Source organism: Oncorhynchus clarkii, chromosome 6 (genome assembly GCF_045791955.1).
Source record: "Oncorhynchus clarkii lewisi isolate Uvic-CL-2024 chromosome 6, UVic_Ocla_1.0, whole genome shotgun sequence".
Lineage (NCBI taxonomy): Eukaryota > Metazoa > Chordata > Actinopteri > Salmoniformes > Salmonidae > Oncorhynchus > Oncorhynchus clarkii.
This window is the reverse complement of record NC_092152.1, coordinates 61411713-61432657: the sequence shown is the minus strand read 5'-3', so window position 1 is coordinate 61432657 and position 20945 is coordinate 61411713. Positions and strand designations below refer to the sequence as shown.

General features: G+C 43.4%; 1 long non-coding RNA gene and 1 pseudogene across 1 annotated transcript; one reads left to right on the top strand and one right to left on the bottom strand.

The window, feature by feature from the left end:
• Positions 1-10848, bottom strand: part of LOC139411394 (malonate--CoA ligase ACSF3, mitochondrial-like) — a 42311-nt pseudogene extending 31463 nt beyond the window's left edge.
• Positions 10824-20120, top strand: LOC139411395 (uncharacterized). Its single transcript, XR_011634596.1, has 3 exons — positions 10824-10950; positions 11230-11289; positions 19992-20120. It is a non-coding gene; the product is annotated as an uncharacterized lncRNA (long non-coding RNA).
• Positions 20121-20945: the final 825 nt, after the last annotated feature.

Below are 20945 nucleotides of genomic sequence, written 5' to 3'. Positions count from 1 at the left end.
TCATCTGTCTGTAAACAATTGTTGGAAAAATGACTTGTGTCATGCACAAAGTAGATGTCCTAACCGACTTGCCAAAACCCTTGTCACGCCCTGGCCATAGAGAGACTTTTATTCTCTATTTTGGTTAGGTGACTGGGGTGGGCATTCTAGTTTCTTTATTTCTATGTTTTCTGTTTCTATGTTTTGGCCGGGTATGGTTCTCAATCCTGGACAGCTGTCTATCGTTGTCTCTGATTGGGAATCATACTTAGGCAGCCTGTTTTGCCACCTTAGTTGTGGGTAGTTGTTTGTGTTAGTGGCTTGTATAGCCCTAGTCAGCTTCACAATCGTTTTTGGTGTTTTCTTGTTGACATTTATAACATTAAAGAAAAATGACACTCACCACGCTGCACCTTGGTCCGGTCATTTCCCTGATGATGTTCGTGACAACCATAGTTTGTTAACAGGACATTTGTGGAGTGGTTGAAAAACTAGTTTTAATGACTCCAACTGAAGTGTATGAAAACTTCCAACTTCAACTGTATGTATGTATATATAGTACCAGTCAAAAGTTTGGACACACCCACTCATTCAAGGGTTTTTCTTTATTTTTACTATTTTCTACATTGTAGAATAATAGTGACGACATCAAAACTATGAAATAACACATATGGTATCATGTAGTAACCAAACAAATCAAAATATATTTCATATTTGAGATTCTTCGAAGTAGCCACCCTTTGCCTTGGTGGTATTCGCCTTAGCAATCTCACTTCATTCCTGTCATTATTGAAAGAGATTGTGATATCTCACATCTCAAAATAGGGCTACTTAATGTTAGATCCCTCACTTCCAAGGCAGTTATAGTTAGTGAGCTAATCACTGATCATAATCTTGATGTGATTGGCCTGACTGAAACATGGCTTAAGACTGATGAATTTACTGTGTTAAATGAGGCCTCTCCTCCTGGTTACACTAGTGACCACATCCCCCGCGCATCCCGCAAAGGCGGAGGTGTTGCTAACATTTACGAAACCAAATTTCAATTTACCCCCCAAAAATGACCTTTTGAGCTTCTAGTCACGAAATCTATGCAGCCTACTCAATCATTCTTTATAGCTACTGTTTACAGGCTTCCTGGGCCGTATACAGCATTCCTCACTGAGTTGCCTGAATTCCTATCGAACCTTGTAGTCATGGCAGATAATATTCACATTTTTGGTGACTTTAATATTCACATGGAAAAGTCCACAGACCCACTCCAAAAGGCTTTTGGAGCCATCATCGACTCAGTGGGTTTTGTCCAACATGTCTCTGGACCTACTCACTGCCACAGTCATACTCCTGACCTAGTTTTGTCTCGTGGAATAAATATTGTGGATCTAAATGTTTTTCCTTATTATCCTGGACTATAGGACCACACATTTCATTACATTTGCAATCGCAACAAATAATCTGCTCAGACCCCAACCAAGGATCATCAAACGAGGTGCTATAAATTCTCGTACAACCCGAAGATTCCTAGATGCCCTTCCAGACTCCCTCCACCTACCAAAGGATGTCAGAGTACAACAATCGGTTAACCACCTAACTGAGGAACTTAATTTAACCTTGCGTGATATTCTAGACGCAGTCGCACCCCTAAAAACAAAAAAAAATTGTCATAAGAAACTAGCTCCCTGGTATACAGGAAATACCGAGCTCTGAAAAAAGCTTCCAGAAAATTGGAATGGAAATGGCGCAACACCAAACTGGAAGTGCTTTCACTTCAGCAGTGATAAATTCATGAACTTCTTTGATGAAAAAATCATGATCATTAGAAAGCAAATTATAGACTCCTCTTTAAATCTGCGTATTTCTCCAAAGCTCAGTTGTCCTGGGTCTGCACAACACTGCCAGGACCTAGGATCAAGGGAGACACTCAAGTTGTTTAATACTATATCTCTTGACACATTCATGAAAAAAGTAATTGCCTCTAAACCTAAGCTGCATGCTGGACCCTATTCCAACTAAACTACTGAAAGAGCTGCTTCCTGTGCCTGGCCCTCCTATGTTGAAAATAATAAACGGCTCCCTATCCACCGGATGTGTACCAAACTCACTAAGTGGCAGTAATAAAGCCTCTCTTGAAAAAGCCAAACCTTGACCCAGAAAATATGAAAAACTATCGGCCTATATCAAATCTCCCATTCCTCTCAAAAAAAAATGTAAAACTTTTGCGCAGCAACTCACTGCCTTCCTGAAGACTAACAATGTATACAAAACACTTCAGTCTGGTTTTAAGACCCCATCATAGCACTGAGGCTGCACTCATGAATGTGGTAAATTACCTTTTAATGGCGTCAGATCAAGGCTCTGCATCTGTCCTCGTTCTCCTAGACCTTAGTGCTGCTTTTGATACCATCGATCACCACATTCTTTTGGAGAGATTGGAAACCCAAATTGGTCTACACGGACAAGTTCTGGCCTGGTTTAGATCTTATCTGTCGGAAAGATATCAGTTTGTCTCTGTGGATGGTTGGTCCTCTGACAAATCAACTGTAAATTTCGGTGTTCCTCAAGGTTCTGTTTTAGGACCTCTATTGTTTTCACCTCTTGGTGATGTCATTCGGAAACAAAATGTTAACTTTCACTGCTATGCGGACAATACACAGCTGTACATTTCGATGAAACATGGTGAAGCCCTAAAATTGCCCTCCCTGAAAGTCTGTGTTTCAGACATAAGGACGTGGATGGTGGCAAATATTTTACTTTTAAACTCGGACAAAACAGAGATGCTTGTTCTAGGTCCCAAGAAACAAAGAAATCTTCTGTTGGATCTGACAATTAATCTTGATGGTTGTACAGTAATCTCAAATAAAACTGTAAAGGGCCTTGGTGTTACTCTGGATCCTGATCTCTCTTTTGTTTCAAGGACAGCTTTTTTCCATCTACGTAACATTGCAAAAATCTGAAACTTTCTGTCCAAAAATTATGCAGAAAAATGTCTCTTCTAGATTAGACTACTGCAATGCTCTACTTTCCGGATATCTGGATAAAGCACTAAATAAACTTCAGTTAGTGCTAAACACGGCTGCTAGAATCTTGACTAGAAGCAAAAAATTTGATCATATTACTCCAGTGCTAGCCTCTCTACACTAGCATCCTGTTAAGGCTAGGTGTAACGGCATTCAGAGGAAGAAGGTGAGGACCAAGGTGCAGCGTGGTACATGTTCATATTATTTATTCGAAACGGAACACTAAATACAAAATAACAAAAGGAATAACCAAAACAGTTCTGACAGGTGATACAAACACTCAACAGAAAACAACTACCCACAAAACTCAAGTGGGACAAGGCTACCTAAGTATGGTTCTCAATCAGAGACGATAGACAGCTGCCTCTGATTGAGAACCACACCCGGACAAACAACAAAGACATTGAAAAAAAACATAGAAAATGAACATAGAATGCCCACCCTAGTCACACCCTGGCCTAACCAAAATAGAGAATAAAAGCCTCTCTATGGCCAGGGCATGACAGTGAGGCATGACATCATGAGGCAGGAAAATTATGTGGATATATTGAAGCAACATCTCAAGACATCAGTCAGGAAGGTAAAGCTTGGTCGCAAATGGGTCTTCCAAATGGACAATGACCCCAAGCATAATTTCAAAGTTGTGGAAAAATGGCTTAAGGACAACAAAGTCAAGGTATTGGAGTGGCCATCACCAAGCCCTGACCTCAATCCTAAAGAAAATTTGTGGGCAGAACTGAAAAAGTGTGTGCGAGCAAGGAGGCCTACAAACCTGTTTCAGTCACACCAGCTCTGTCAGGAGGAATGGGCCAAAATTCACCCAACTTATTGTGGGAAGCTTGTGGAAGGCTACCCAAAACGTTTGACCCAAGTTAAACAATTTAAAGGCAATGCTTCCAAATACTAATTGAGTGTATGTAAACTTCTGACCCACTGGGAATGTGATGAAAGAAATAAAAGCTGAAATAAATCATTCTCTCTACTATTTTTCTGACATTTCACACTCTTAAAATAAGGTGGTGATCCTATCTGACCTAAGACAGGGAATTTGTACTAGGATTAAATGTCAGGAATTGTGAAAAACTGAGTTTAAATGTATTTGGCTAAGGTGTAGGTAAACTTCTGACTTCAACTGTATGTTGACGCTACAATATTCCATTATGTTTCTATATGATAACAATCGCAGAATATTTTTAATATGCCATATATAATTTTTTAACAGTTTCACTAATTAATTTTAATTAACATAATCATTATGACACACCCCTCACTATTGTCATTGGTTACACTAATTGCACTGTGTGTCTACATAACCTGGTTCAAGTATTCATGACATTACCCGAGGAAAGCACAGTGATTCCTGAAACGTTGGTAAATACCCATTAAATTGCTGGGAGATTATACATGGAGTATGCGACTTTCTTTATTTTGATAGTTTATAATTTATTCGCCGTTAGTCAGCACCTCCACACAAACTATTATTCTGGGTGTGCGCCAGCTCATGTGTTTTTTATCTACTTATGATAAGGTAAAATGTTAATGTTTCTGTCTCCACATGATATTGTAAAAATATCTACATTTAAATGGTATTAATATTAATTTGCATATATTTCCATTAATTCCCATATATTCCCATGAATTCCCATATATTCCCGTTAATTCCCACGAAAAGGTTCCACCTCTGAATATTCCCCGAAATGTGCAACCCTAATCATTACACAGGTGCACCTTGTGCTGACGACAATAAAAGGCCACTATAAAAGTAGTATTTCTGTCTGTAATAAAGCCCTTTTGTGGGGAAAAACTAATTCTGATTCCCTGGGCCTGGCTACCCAGTGAATGGGCCTATGACCTCTCTGGGCCACCCATGGCTGCGCCCCTGCCCAGTCATGTGAAATCCATAGATAAAGCCTAATTTATTTATTTCAATTACTGATTTCCTTATATGAACTGTAACTCAGTAAAATCGTTGAAATTGTTGCATGTTGTGTTTTGATTTTTGTTCAGTATATATATATATCATTGTAATGGCTGGAATGGAATAAATGTGGTTTCCATATGTTTGACACCGTTCCACTTATTCCATTCCAGCAATTAAAATGAGCGCGTCCTCCCATAACTCCTCCCACCAGCTCCAATAAAAAATATATATATTCGGGATGGGAAAACTAAAACCAAATATAAAAAATGTAGAAAATATAATGGGCATATATATTTTTAAATAAGATCATCTTTGAGAACTAACAGTCACCAAAATAAAAGCTGGACAGAATCAAAAATGTTATGCAATTACGCATTCAGGAGTGTTTTTGTCCTGGCATGGGGCCCCCAATGATTCACTCAGATAGCATAAGCCATGGCAAAATGTGTAGAATTTCTGTAAATTAGCTTTAAAAATACAACTTTTCTCTCAGCCCCAAGCCAAGATGTGTAGAATTGCTGGAAATGTGCTTTAAAAATGCTAAAATAATTCTCAGCCTCATGGCAAAACGTGTAGAATTTCAGAAAATTTGCTTTAAAACAGATACATTTTGTCACTCTAAAATTTCCGTGACCACACCATTGGCCACGCTCCAGCAATACCCACCACCTAAGCCCCATTATTATCCAGAAAAAACCCTGCACACACAAACACACACTACCTAGAGTCAGTCAGCACTCAATTTCCATGTCTATCCTCCCTTCTGTCTCCTTTTCTGTACTGGTTATCATTCATCTAGTTGACTGGAGGATTCCAACCACAGGTATGTCCATTAGAGGCAATAATAAATTCATTTTTCAAAATGATCATCATACACTACATGACCAAAAGTATGTGGATACCTGCTTGTCGAAAATCTCCCTCCAAAATCATGGGCATTAATATGGAGTTGGTCCCCCCTTTCCTGCTATAACAGCCTCCACTCTTCTGGGAAGGCTTTCCACTAGATGTTGGAACATTGCTGCTGGAACTTCTTCCATTCAGTCACAAGAGCATTAGTTTGGTCAGGCACTGATGTTGGGCGATTAGGCCTGGCTCGTAATCAGCATTCCAATTCCTCCCAAAGGTGTTCGATGGGGTAAAGGTCAGCGCTGTGCAGGCCAGTAAAGTTCTTCCACACCATTCTCGACAAAGCATTTCTGTATAGATCTCGCTTTCTGCAAGGGGATATTGTCATGCTGAAACAGTAAAGGGCCTTCCCCAAACTGTTGCCACAAAGTTGGAAGCACAGAACTATCTAGAATGTCATTGTATGCTGTAGCATTAAGATTTATCTTCACTGGAACTAAGGGGCCTAGCTCGAATCATGAAAAACAGTCCCAGACCATTATAATGTACTACCTCCATCCAACTTTACATTTGGCACTATGCGTTTGGGAAGGTACCGTTCTCCTGGCATCCGCCAAACCCAGATTCGCCTGTCGTACTGCCAGATGGTGAAGCGGAATTCATCACTGCAGAGAATGCATTTCCACTGCTCCAGAGTCCAATGGCGGCGAGCTTTACACCTTTCCAGCTGACACTTGGCATTGCGCATGGTGATCTTAGGCTTATGTGCAGCTGCTCGGCCATGGAAACCCATTTAATGAAGGTCTATACTAACATTTATTGTGCAGATGTTGCGTCCAGAGGCAGTTTGGAACTCTGTAGTGAGTGTTGAAGCAAAGGACAGACGATTTTAACGCGCTACATGCTTCAGCGGTTCTGTTCTGTGAGCTTGTGTGGCCTACCACTTCACGGCTGAGCCGTTGTTGCTCTTAGGTGTTTCCACTTCACATAAACAGCACTTATAGTTGACCGGGGCAGCTCTAGCAGGACAGAAATTTGACGAACTGACTTGTTGGAAAGGTGGCATCTTATGACGGTACCGAGCTCACCGAGCTCTTCAGTAAGTCCATTCTACTGCCAATGTTTGTCTATGGAGATTGCATGGATGTGTGCTCGATTTTATACAATTTGAAGGGGTGTCCACAAACTTTTGTATATATAGTGTATTCTCAGTACAATTTCCAACCGGTCTATCAGACAGTCACTCAGAAATAGCCTAGAGCTATATTAATATATTACAGTATATCGATTTATTTCTCATTATGACTTCAAGAAAATGAAAAAAAAATCTACAAGGCATCCTCAGGGGTGAGAGTAAAGCGTATGCTGTCTGTTTTGTACACAAGGTCAGGTTAGGTATAAAGAAAGTGAAATGCTCTGATACTACAGTAAACCTCCTCTTTATTGGTTGTCCTCTACAGCACTTACCTGTCAATCATACCCTTGACTCCCATTAAGTTCTCCTAGACCTTAAAACCCCTCTGACACCACCCCCCTTACCTACTCCACCACCACCTCTCCAAACAAGCACTATCATCCTTCAATGTCACCTCATCTATTGATCTGGCTCTAAAGCCTGTGCTGTGAGTTGGCGTGGTCAGATACAAAGCCACACTGGGCAATCCATCACCCAGCTCCAAACGCTTAGCATGACAGTCTGGGGGAGAGCACTGACTGCCAACCTGGAGCACTGCCTGCCTGGCTGCCAACACCCATGACCCCCAGCGGCCCGGCGGGATGAGGCGGGGGGCATCATGGACCTGTCCGTGTCAGCTCAGCTCCAGGCTCTGTTATTGACATCCCCGGCCCAGTGCTTTCAGCACGGCAACACTGCCACAATTAGCGCCGATGGCTGACAACTAGCCGATAAGGTTGAACAGCAGCCCCCTTCTACTCCCCACCAGCCTCCCGCCCCGGTGTGTCTCCATTGTTCAGGTCTGTGGAGTGCATCCCCGCAAGAGGAGGACAGACAGCCTCCACTGAAGTCCCTTACAGAGCACTACTTACTGCTACTTACTGCTAACACACACAAGGCAGACAGCAGTAGAATACCTGACAGCACACAGACAGGACATGAGGGAGTCAACTGAAACAGCATATTACAAGTAGTAGCAGTAGTAGTGTACTATAGTTGTAATGTACCTTCTGAGGCTGGAAGGTAGGCAGCATGACGGTGGTGGCACCCACCCAGAGAGGTCAGAGCAGCTTGTTGACAATGCCATAGATGTGGTGCAGGGGAAAGGTGTGAAGGATGACATCATCTCTGGACCAGCCCCACTCTGACACTAGAACCTGAACCTGGGAGAGGGGGAGACAGGCCATGAGAGATCCACTGAGCTATTTGGTCATACAATGTGTTCCTACCAGTTCTTTGGACATTTCCTTTCTATATAATGATGGGTAGCTCACTCAAAAGCTTTCATGGTGGTCCTGCCTGAAGGTTCCGTTCTGCCACTCCTTATCAAACATACTTAATGTAACCACCGTGCAAGAAGAGAGTAAACCCCTGTCTTTAGTCAGCAGGGCCAGACAGCTGGAAGGAGCAGAGGGAATGGATAGTGTCCCCAAGCCCTCAACCTTCCAGGAACCATCTCTTCCGTGTTCACTCACTGAGCTCCCTCCCTGGGCTTGTCATTTCCAAATGAATCTCCTTAATTGAGGGTGATGTAATGTTCTACTCTATTGGACATGCAGGTCAATTGTGGTTGAAAATGTACCCCCAAAAAATCCTCATAGCCTGAAGTGCCCCATGTAATGAAATAATTTGGGTGATTATTCAGAAAGCTCACGTGGAACAAAAGCAAAACGACACTCTGTCTGTCGCATGTGTAACCCCCGACAACCCACCCTTACATACTACCACTGGGCTACAGAAAACTGTCTCAATAGAACCTCTATTAATTCCTCAAGAGAAAAATACTTCTGAAGTTCACAGTACCGACAGCAGGAAATAAAAAAATAACTATGTTTCCATTCAATTGGCGACAGATTTTCATGCGAGTATTATAAAATCCTTGTAAAAAACAATATGAGTTGTGTTTCCATCTAATTGACTTGTTGCAGATAAAAGGCTGTGTGTGATGACGTAGTGCATATAAACATATTTTTTGCAGTTAAATTCCCATGTACCAAATAAAAAATTAAGTTAAATCGCATTTTCAACTCTACTGACGGTCGTCTCAAAAAATGTTGCCTACACGAAGAGATTATTATGGAAAAAAAGAGAGATTTATTTTGATTTGTCAAACGGCAGCCAAGCCTTCGATGATCATGTCACCAGAATAAGATTCTCAATATTTATTGGAAAGGAGCATCAAGCTCATCACCGTGCACTTTCACCACCCTTTGAAGTTCTGCATCATTTATTTCATCTGTAGCCTATTAAACTGCATGCTTTCCTGACCACACAACATGTCATCACGTGACTCCAAGTTTACTTTGATATGATGATTATTTATGTCAGTATTTTCTCATAAAAGTGTTTCCACCTACATTTCTTGCATAATTCATTTTATGACACCTTTACCAAAACAAAATTCTGTTTCCATCAGGACTGTCATGACATTTTATTATCCGATATGTACTTTACTCTAAAAGGGTTGGATGGAAACCTGGTTAGTATCAGTAATGAAAAAAAGCTGAAGTTTAGCTTTTAAAATTCAGTCCAACCTTCAGACTGATCAAATATTCAACATGCCTCAGAACATCATTATGATAAATAGCAGTGTACAGAATAACACCAATATTCATCTTAAGCTCACAATTCATGCATATAACAACTGAATAATCTATTTACCATGGCCTGGATGTTGCTGTGAGTATGGAGAACCCATTTGGGCCTGCCTGTGGTGCCGCTGGTGTAAATGATCATGGCAGGACGCTGGGCCCAGTCTGTGATGCCAGGCTCAGGCTGGGTCTCTGGGGCTTCCAGAAGACAGCTGAGGCTGTAGGTGGGGGCAGATGGACGCCCACTGGGCTATCGTGTACAAGGCATCATTGGCACACAGGAAGAAGATGCGCTTTCCCTGCAGGTCCCCAGAGGGACAGTCCAGAACTGCCTTGATACGCCCCTACTACTGCCATACAACACCCTGTAGCTGTGGCTCCCACTGTCGTCCACCATGGCCAGCTTGTCCCCGTACACTCGGGCTCTGGAAAACACAGGGGCACTGTCCCCTGCTGCAGCCTGCCTTGCTCTTGTGGAGGTGTAGGCTCTCCTCAAGACCTGTCCCAGCAGCCATCTCCCTGGCCTTGCCTCACACTGTAACCAGCCAGCAGTCAAAGCAGAGAGCCACAGAGGGACCAAGTAACGTACTGCCCCTGGCAACATGATGGGAGACTATGCTGCTCAAAGCTACCAATGTTATCCTCATGATGTCAAGCCACACAATGGTCGCATTGGAGTACCTGTTAATTTTGAGAGATTCATAATTAACATAGGCTAAGTGAAATTGTTATGATAAGAATAGGCGCTATCCCTGCTATAGTGATAAGACTGTATTTCTGACAGGCTTGCAGTTAGCCTTTATCTGCAGTGACACCTCTATGAATACTGTGCAGGCTAGACTGCTAGCAAATATTTTGCTGTGCCACACTGTTTATTTTGAAAGGATAAATCATTCAGGGACAGGCAGTGGCACAGAATATAATCAGTTTGTGGCGTGAGCGCAGTGTTGGTTTTTGCTTCAAGTTACTTTGGTATAGTCAAGCTTTTACAGATAGTGAGGTAGCTCTGCAACTTTAGCAAACAGTCTGTCACCTGACTTGATCTTTGGTCTTTGGACTTGAGGGTAATGGTGCAGCTAACTGGCTAACTAACGTAACACCAATCAATGAATATGCTCATACATAGCAGTTAGCCAGTTCATGCTGGTGAAGACTAATTTTAGCGAGAAACCCCGACTGTGTTTTACATTCTAACATGCGATGTTAGTATGCTTAAACGATATCCGTTTTCTCAAAGAGGGCAATGTTTGCTAACCTGGTAATTCAAACCTACTGCTAATGTAAATATTCACCTTACCCAAACACCGGTCATTCTTGTGACGGTGCGTCAGAATAAAATTCCCGAATGGAAACTGGAGCTAGAGTTTAGAGTTCTGGTTGTGAAACACGGAACAAAGAAATCTGAGACTGAAAATCCAGGTGAGTGAGTTTTGTTAAATTTGCAGGATATATAAACAATAGTACAAACAAGTCATTTTCATACAGCAATGCTTGACTACTTTAAAACACAGATGTATCTGTGCTATATTATGATGTTAGGCTATACTTTCCAGGAAAAGATGTGGAGGAGGAGGAGATGCTACTCCACTTGAACACAAAAGAGTCAATAACCTCTTGCTAGATTGTTGTACATTTAATTGAGCTATGTTTATGCAATATGGTAATTCTATTATTATTTTATTTTTTTCCTGGATCAAGAGTGGAGAGGAATCAAGTGGTAGAAGACTTCACTGACCTCTTAATATAACCTCTATGACTGTGAGTAACCCATTCATTAATGTAAACTGTGACAAATCTCAATGTGTTGAATTTGAAAACTTGAATCTCTTTCCACCTCCTCTTGCCTCAACCTGGTGGCATCTGTTGTTGAGAATCTCACTAAGACTTATTTTGTGAACACGTGTCAATTCAAACTGAGACATGGGGCACGAGGGAGATGGAAGAGAGAAAGTGGGATATGCACCACACAGAGTTGTTTTGGCATTAGATCACTCTATGCCACTTCTCCAGCGTGCCAACTAGCTTGGCATCATCTCACAGAGCCGGGCACATTCAGCCACCAGCTGGCAGTCGCGGGCCTCAGATAAGAATTGTTCAGACATGGCACTCATTCAAAAAGTTTTCACTTCCCTGAACCCCTACATTGCAAACGAGGATGGCATGTTCCTATGAAACTGGAGGCTTTGTCTCAGAAAAACTCCCCTCCAGTTTCAGAAGTAGTATCGTCAAAGGGAGAGCCATTCCATTCGCAGAGGAAACGCCAGTCGAGAAGATGCCACCAGCAGCTATATCATCTTCATAGAGCATCCCTTTATCACAATATTGGCTCAGTAATTATTCATACAGATGACACCGCTATACTGATACAACCTAGACTGTCGAATGTGGATACATATTTTTGTTTTCTACGTTTGTACTTTGGTCACAAATACCATGTTTGTTTGGATTAAAACGGCTTATTTGCGGCTGTCGAGGTCAGCCATGTTGCTGACACATAGCATAAGGCAGATCTGGAATTCCAGCCACTCAGCACTAGATATGGAGCTGCTCTGGAGAGACATACTGGGATGGATACAATGGGGGGCATGGCGACCTAGCGAACAGACTCTTGGCACTCCGCTCTCCTCTCAGGATGCCAGCCAGCGCCTGCCGTTTTGATGGAGCTCCGGAGCGGGCGAGCAACTTGGCCGGCAGCGGGCGACAACTCCCCTTTCGGTTGGCACAGGACAGGCATATAAGATTTCAGACAGGAGAGAGCGCGTGAGAGCGAGAGAGGACCCCCCTCATATCTGAGGGAAGGAGAGGAGCGAGCTGGGAGAAGAAACCTTCGGGAGTGCCAGAACATGTGTCAGGTTGGCACCATGTGAGAATGATCTTGGCAAGCGCCTCTACTCTCCCCCTCTTGCCCCACTTGGAACACATGGTACGTCGGCAGTGGCATCTGGCCGCGTTGACTCTCAGCAGCTGCGCTTTGTCTTCGCCAGTTGGGACGCTTGGCACTGCCACTTCATCAACTACCTGTGGATCCTCCCGGCCGTGGAGGGGGTGATGAATTATTCCGTGCTGCAGCTGCAAACTTGACTTACATCCAAGAGATGTAGCACTGTAAGCATATGACTATCTCACACCACCCACATACTAACCACCACGGCCGGGACCACTGCGTTTGGGCTGTACCCAAGCGTACTGGGATATGTTTCCTTGGACGATGGTTTATTCTAGGCGAAAGACGGAGAAACTGCTTCTTTTCTTGTTGGGAGAAGTTGTTGATGCTTTCAAAAGCCAGCTGAGGATTTTGCTGTACAAAGCGAACAAAATGCATTCAATCTTTTGCTAAGGAATGATTACGAATGAATGGATGACCTTTCCACTCTCTTTTGAGTCTTCAAAATGATCGATGCGGAGGCACCGAGGTCATTTGTTAGAAAAGCTCTTAGAAATATTTTCAACTCAGAAAGGAAATAAATAACAGAACAAGAGACACTCTCTTTGGTTAACACAGTGTTTATCTTCCCACAGAGCTGTCTGGAGAGGAATTGTATCACATTCTTTGCTATGACTGGATAGCTGTGCTCCATACACTCTTTGGAACTTGACTGGGACCTCACTGATGCCTAATGCTCCCCATCTGTGCAAAAACATGTTTGGTTTATGCTGAACCGTTAATTAAAATGTCTACTATGAAAGGCCCACATGCTAGCTTTCTGGGGCAATTCCCTGAGCTTTACTACTGTACCCTTTTCCAAAACGTCAGCACTTCCATCTCCTACAGTGATTACAGAGTACTCACACCAGTTGTAAGGAAATACAGTGTCTCTTCTCAGGATAACTCTGTCGTGTTCTTTCAAAGTAACATGAAAAGAAACCTCGAGTCTCGAATGTAGTGCAAAACAACTTTTTTTTTACAGGATTTTGCATTAACCACGTATTTGAGATCTGACATCAGGTAGAGGATTTTGACAAAAGCACATCTTCTATTATATTTAAGAGATCCAGACATCCACATGATTTTGGAGCCTGGGGTTTGCTTCTAGCAAGATAGGTGACCTTATTTGGATTTCAAGTGCTTGTTTCATTCTGGATTTTTACAGTGAATAATACTTTGTAGCCGAACAGATAATTTCTGTCAAGATTCAAAGGCAGTTATTTTTCGTGTTCTGCTGATAGTGACCCACTGGGAGTTTGGCTCCATCTGTGTCACTCTGACCCAGTTTAGCCCTCGGCCACGTCCAACTGTTCCGCATCCCTGACATATGTGCTGTGGCAGGGGGATAAGCGATCATCACCACTCGGGACTCTGAAACACACACTGCAGATATGACACTGGACCCATCTCGTGTCTGCCCATCTTCCCACAGCATATGTCATCAATGCTGGCCCCCAAGAATCACACTCACTCTGGAGGTGGATTTGGAAAAACCCCCCTCCTCCTGAGGGGTACTCCTTTGTGTGGCAACTGCTAAAATTAGGTTATGGCATGCGTGTGGTGTATATGTGTCTTTGTTTGTACAGTATGTGTTTATGTGTGTGTGTTTTGCCAATCTAGTATTGGCTATAATGTGTGCATTGTCATTGGCCCAGCTGCTCAGTGTCTGACCTCTGACTCCCCCCTGTCTCCCCACCCTCCAGTACTGAGCTGGCCAAAAAACAACCATGGGGTTGGCAGACTAGCCATGCAGCTCACTAGCCAGGGCCGTGGCACTAGAGCCTTTAAAAATACGCTTTGTTGGCAGACAGGCATGCAGACAGTATCATTGCACAGGGCTGAGGCCCACTGGGACCTTGGTGTGTGAGGCACATATGGAGCACCAGGCTGGTGATGAGCTGCTTATGTGAGCTGCTGATGGCCTTGGAGAGCTGCTCCGTCTGCATGGGGGATTAATGGCTCTCTAGCCTACTACCTATTTACTGTATATGAGCTTGGACTCATTCAAAGTACTTGCCGCAAGCTCTGGACCATTGCAGCGGATCATTGCTGCTACCGAGTGGCTATAGTGGCTAACGCCCCTGCCCCGAAGCTAGCAACAGTTAGCCGCGAGCCAGGCGCAAACAAAATTACTACAACTACAATAGCTATTTCGCCATCTGGCCCAGACCCTTTGTCGACACGGTGCCCCGCCTACCACCACGACTGGTCCGCAGACGTAATTCCATCCGCTGTGCCCTCAACCGACCGTTGCCGGAAGTCGGAGCAGACGCTTATACTTACCCCGGCCTGCTAACTTTAAACGCTGTGTCTCCCGCGTGCTAGCGTAGCAACGACTGCCCTGCGGCTTCCCTGTTCCATCTATTGCTGTTCACTGGACCCTATGATAACTTGGCTACATAGCTGATGCCTGTTCATTAACATAAACAAACAAAAATATCTGTCGGCCCTAGCCCCGAACTCAGGCCCTGTGTGTAGTTAACCGACCCTCTCTGCCCATTCATCGCTATTTTACCTGTTGTTGTTGTCTTAGCTGATTAGCTGCTGTTGTCTTACCCGTTGTTGTCTTAGCTAGCTCTCCCAATCAACACCTGTGATTGCTTTATGCCTCGCTTTATGTCTCTCTCAAATGTCAATATGCCTTGTATACTGTTGTTTAGGATAGTTATCATTGTTTTAGTTTACAGTGGAGACCCTAGTCCCACTCTACATGCCTCAGATTCCTCCTTTGTCCCACCCCCCACACATGCAGTGACCTCACCCAGTATAACCAGCACGTCCAGAGATGCAACCTCTCTTATCATCACTCAGTGCCTGGGCTTACCTCCACTGTACCCGCACCTGCAGTAGCTTGCAACTCTACCCCCTTTGGCAGTTCTATCTTGACGGAAAATGTTGTAGTTGGGTATGGAGATCTCTGATTTTTTGTTGGCCATACCCCTGTCTGCACATTATGCCCTGAATCTATTCTACCACACCCAGAAATCTGCTCCTTTAATTCTCTGTCCCCAACGCACTAGACAACCAGTTTTGATAGCCTTTAGCCGTACCCTCATCCTAATCCTCCTTAGTCTCTCGGGTGATGTGGAGTTTAACCCAAGCCCTGCGTGTCCCCAGGCACTCCCATTTGTTGACTTCTGTAATTGGAAAAAGCATTGGTTTCATGCATGTTAACATCAGAAGCCTCCTCCCTCAGTTTGTTTTACTCACTGCAATAGGACACTCCGCCTACCCTGATGTCCTTGCCGTGTCTGAATCCTGGCTTAGGAAGGCCACCAAAAATTCTGAGATCTCCATACCCAACTACAACATTTTCCGTCAAGATAGAACTGCCAAAGGGGGAGGAGTTGCAATCTACTGCAGAGATAGCTTGCAAAGTTATGTCATACTTTCCAGGTCTATGCCCAAACAGTTAGAGCTTCTAATTTTTAAAATGAATCTCTCCAGAAATAAGTCTCTCACTGTTGTCGCCTGTTATAGACCCCCATGGCCATGCAATCCTCCTGGCTATCCCAAACCCGGGCCAACAGCTTTCTGCTCTTTTGCACACCAGTATCTCTATTTGCACATCATCATCTGCTCATTTATCACTCCAGTGTTAATCTGCTATATTGTAATTACTTCGCAACTATGGCCTATTTATTGCTTACCTCCTCACGCCATTTGCACACACTGTATATAGACGTTCTTTTTTTCTATTGTGTTATTGACTGTACGCTTGTTTATTCCATGTGTAACTCTGTGTTGTTGTTTGTGTCGCACTGCTTTGCTTTATCTTGGCCAGGTTGCAGTTGTAAATGACAACTTGTTCTCAACTGGCCTACCTGGTTAAATAAAGGTGAAATAAAATGAACAAAGTGACCCAGGCCAGGCCAGGGCTAAAATGATAGCCTTGTGGGAGCTGTTTCCTCCAGGTCACACAGTGACCGTATAGTGTCTGTACAGTTAGGCACCAGGTAGAAACAGTAGTGTGATAACTAGTGAAGGTGCCTCCAGCAGGTATCCTCAACCAATCAGACACCGAGGGGCTTGCTCCACTGGCTTTATTATAAACTTCATAGAGCAATGGACCGGCTGATGGTTCCCCACTAATGACTTATAGATTCCCTTCTTTCCCTTTCAACATCCTTCCAAGGAAATGGAAACAATGGAGCAGGACCGACAATCGGGACTTTTCCCAAATGTACTCCCAGACTAACTCTAACTTTCCGAGATATATGTCGTTTAGCAGACACTTTTAGAGATGAGGACTCACCGCAAGCCACCAAACAAAATGTCTTGCTCTGTTTGGGGTTTGCACGTTAAAGTATTTAATTCATCTGCACGTGCTGTTATATTACATCCAGATGTCAACTTTGATTCTTTAATCGAATCCATATACGTCCTCTTTCACAACATGTTCCCAATTAAAGTAAAATTGCCAAATTCCTTCCTAAATTCAAATGGAGGGATTGTGTTTATTATGTCTAAGGCATTGCATGTGTTTGCAATACCTGATGTTTATGGTTTATGTGGACATGAGAGAAATAAATCACTTGAAACATACATCCTCCTCTTTTAACACTGAGCACTGTTTTTATTTCCCCTATCCTGTTTCTTTGCACAAAGCTTGACATCCGTCTGTCTTCCGCTTCACTCTTCTCTCATTACATTACCCACCTCCTCCCCTCTCTCTCTCCCCCTCTATCTGAGACTGGCACTCTGCTTGGGTGGTGTGTTCACAGAGAGACAGTGCCATATGTTGTCTAGCCTCCCAGGGAGAACGTAACAGTACTGGGGCTGAGCCTGGGCTGGGGCTTGGGCTGGGGCTTGGGCTGGGGCTGTGGCTGTACATGGAAGAGTCTATCATCACAGAGTTTATAAGCTCTCTTGAGGCTCATACATGCTTAACAAGTAATCAAGCATTATAACTGTATACTGTAAAATGTTAACTCAAGGATCTTTTTGTAAGGGATATAGTATAGTCAATATCCAGTCAGACATAGTTAACTTGTCCCTCCATCCAGAAACTTCACACACCGTATCTACAGAGCCTCTCTCTAATCCCACAGTGGATCTTCATCATTGTCCTCTAGTTCTGTGTCCTCACCTTCTCTCTGTGGCTGAGGGCAGACTCCTCTGTGTAGCTGTGCACTGTGACTCCACCCTCGGCTATTATTGTCTTCATTCTGTGAGCTGCCAGCTCCTGACAGACCTGTCCCATATTTCAACAAGGGAGCCTCAGAAAGCCCTCCATACTAGTGAACACTTCACGTCTGTCGTTAACAACCAGAGAGCTGTTGGGATTGATTCTTGAAAATGGTCGACCTTGTAGCGAGTGGACCTGCCAATGCCTCCCCACAGCTGCAAATACGAAGTCTTCAAAAATTCATCAGAGGGAGAGATGTGAAATGTGAAAAGCTTTTGTTCAGAGGCGCCGTATCTCAAGTCTTAAAGAGGCTCTGAACTTTTTTGTTTTGTTCCTCTGTGTACTTTGAGTGGTGGTGGTGGGGGAGGAGGGTGTGTAGGTAAAGGATGTGAGCTTTTGCGTTGAGGGGGATGCGTGTTCAGAATTCATCTTGTCTGTGTATTCATTACCACTTTGCATTTCAAGCAGAGGGGTTCAGTGCTCCACTAAATCGCAGGAAGGATTGTTAGGCACGCGTGTTATTAATTTTTCCAGGTCCCGTGGCGTCTGTATGAATCTTAATGCTGCTGACTGGGCTGGTGCGCTATCGACTTTCTTTAAAATATGAAGAAGCTTGCTGGAAGCGCCCAGGGTCATTAGCTGAAGAGTGGGCGCAAATCCCTTTCTGAGGCAGTCTGGCTTCACCGTGTTAAATGTGCTCTTAAAATATTCATAATCATACTCGTGCGCACACACACAATGCACTGGGGAGAAAGGGGGCGGTGAAAATCAATATTAAAATGTATTCCTGTTTTCTCGTCTGCTTAATTAGCTGTGGTTCTTAAGCCATGAAGTTTGTGAAGAGATTAAGAGTATCTATTTCAGTGACAAGATAATATGTATTCCATCAGAGGTGACCCTGTTGAATTAGATAGCAGTAGTTGTGTTGATCAAAATGGATGATAATATAAATGGTATCAATTATATAGTTTATAGCTTTTTTTGAAGTCTCTTCAGATAATAGGTAAAAAAAAAAAACTGTGTTCCACAGAATGATGTGTACACAGACACATTAGTACGGTTTCTAATGCACTCGTTTGTTTTTGTCTGTTTATGTATAATTTTTTATGTACTGTAAAACTGAATGAAATAATCACAGCTTGGGTGTTAATAGAAAGTGGAGCACACATTGCTGACGTAACTGTCTGTGACAAGCACACTTTATTATTTGTCCCGAGGATATGCCATCGTAAACCTAACAGAAAGGTATGTCATTCTGAGGAGGTGGAGACTGTTGTGTGGTCAGTTGAATGATCCTTTTAATGCTGATATGTAGAATGCACCAAACTGTGCTGTAAATAATAACAATGATGCTTTTATCGTATGAAGTTCCTCCTCCCCACATTGCACTTTTAGAAAAAATGGTTTCATAGGGGTTCTTCGGCTGTCCCTATAAGAGAACCCTTTTGGGTTCCAGGTAGAACCCTCCCTGTGGAAAGGTTTCTACCTCGACCCAAAAAGGATTCTACCAGGAACCAAAAAGGGTTCTAGCTGGAACCAAAAAGGGTTCTAGCTGGAACCAAAAAGGGTTCTACCTGGAGCCATAAATGTTTCTTCAAAGGGTTCTCCTATGGAGACTGCTGAAGAACCCTTTTAGGTTCTAGAAAAAAAAGGTGCCATCTAAGAGTAGGTACAATAAATCCTTTGGTGATAGCTGATCTTATTACATATTAATTAACCTTATGATGTGACAACAGTTGGATGGATATGGATATCTCTTAATACTGTCTACCACTGGTTCAGTTATTTATTTATAGTGTCTAAAAGCACTGTGATGGCAAACAACAAGAAAACCCTTCGCTTTTCATGTGACATGCTTGTGTGTCAGCCACACATTGTTACATCACGCACACACACATACACACACACACAGAGAAATATGCTCCCTTGAATTAACATGATATTCTTAGGCATGTCTTCCCCTCTATTTGCCGTCTGTCTGTTATTGTTAAAGGGCCAACTTTCCGAAGTATCCCTTTATCTACTCCTCAGTCAGATGAACTCCTGCATCCAGTATGAAGGAAGTTCGAGATTAGAGAGTCAGAGAGTTTAGTGAGCCAATGCTAATGAGCGCTAGTGCAATGACTGGAAGTCTATAGTATCATGCCAACAGTTACCATAGACTTCCAGTCATTGTGCTAATGCTAGTTAGCAACTTCCTTCAAAAGGCACGCAGAGACATAAAAATGGTTTCCACGACCATGAGTTCATCTGACTCTGGGGAAGTAGAATCCTGAAATATCCCTTTTTAAGACGTTTGTGGTGGTGAGGCATTTGAAAGGGCCTAATGAATTGGCCATTAATGGGTCTTTGATGGGTTGGGTTAATGAGGTCACTTGTTTCATCTCACCACCTTACAGGCAACAGGGTTCCGTGGTAATGGCCTGGTCACGTCACCTTGACATGTGGCAGCAACTGAGGGATCAGGGGTCACAAATGCAGTCCTACTGGTGAGGAAGGGCCTCCAGCACTGACTTACAGGAGTGGAGGGCTCATAGGTTCCCATATAGAGGTACATAATGACATTGCAATTCAGCAGTGTAGCATGTATTGTGTGTGAGTGCACATGACTCTTTCTGTGAATTTGTAATCTGTGTGTGTGTGTGTGTGTTATTGTACATATGCATGTGTGTTTGTCCCTTGGTGGATTTGTGTTTTAGGAAGGGACTACCACATGGTTCCTCTTTAAGAAGATTGGATCCTGCCCACTGCCTGGCTTTCATTATGCAATCACCGCTCTGTACTTCCTGCATCCAACCCACAGACTGACTAACTAGCCGTTGGGGACTTCCACTTCCAGCCACAGGACCCCCGTTGGACCCAGAGATGGACCGGCCACAGCCTGAACAACAATGCTCTTTTCTGGGATACAAACCTGGGGTGTAAGGCATGATGCTCCAGTCGTGCCCTCTCTCATTAAAGATCCTCATTGAGGATATAGAATGTCAAACGCAACAGAAGAGAGGGTGTCATTTCCATCTTTCTATCTAACTGTTCGTTTTAAGTATTCATGAGATGAGTCCTTTTTTTCCCTAGGAACTAGGCATGTGCGACGTGTGCTATTTATATGGTAATAATTTGAGAGGGGTGAAGTTACGGGTCCATCAATGGGTTGAACATGTGTGAGACAGGTGCTGCGATGGAGATCTGGCCAAAACAATCACGTTGCTACAGAAAGGACTGCCTAATTGAGCTCTGTTTGTGTGGCATGGCGCTGAACAATGGCTCATGGCTGGCAGATGCAACAGGGGGCCAGTAATATCGACAAAGCCCACAGAACAATACCAGCAGGAGGACAATGGAGGGTTACTGCAGAGAGCA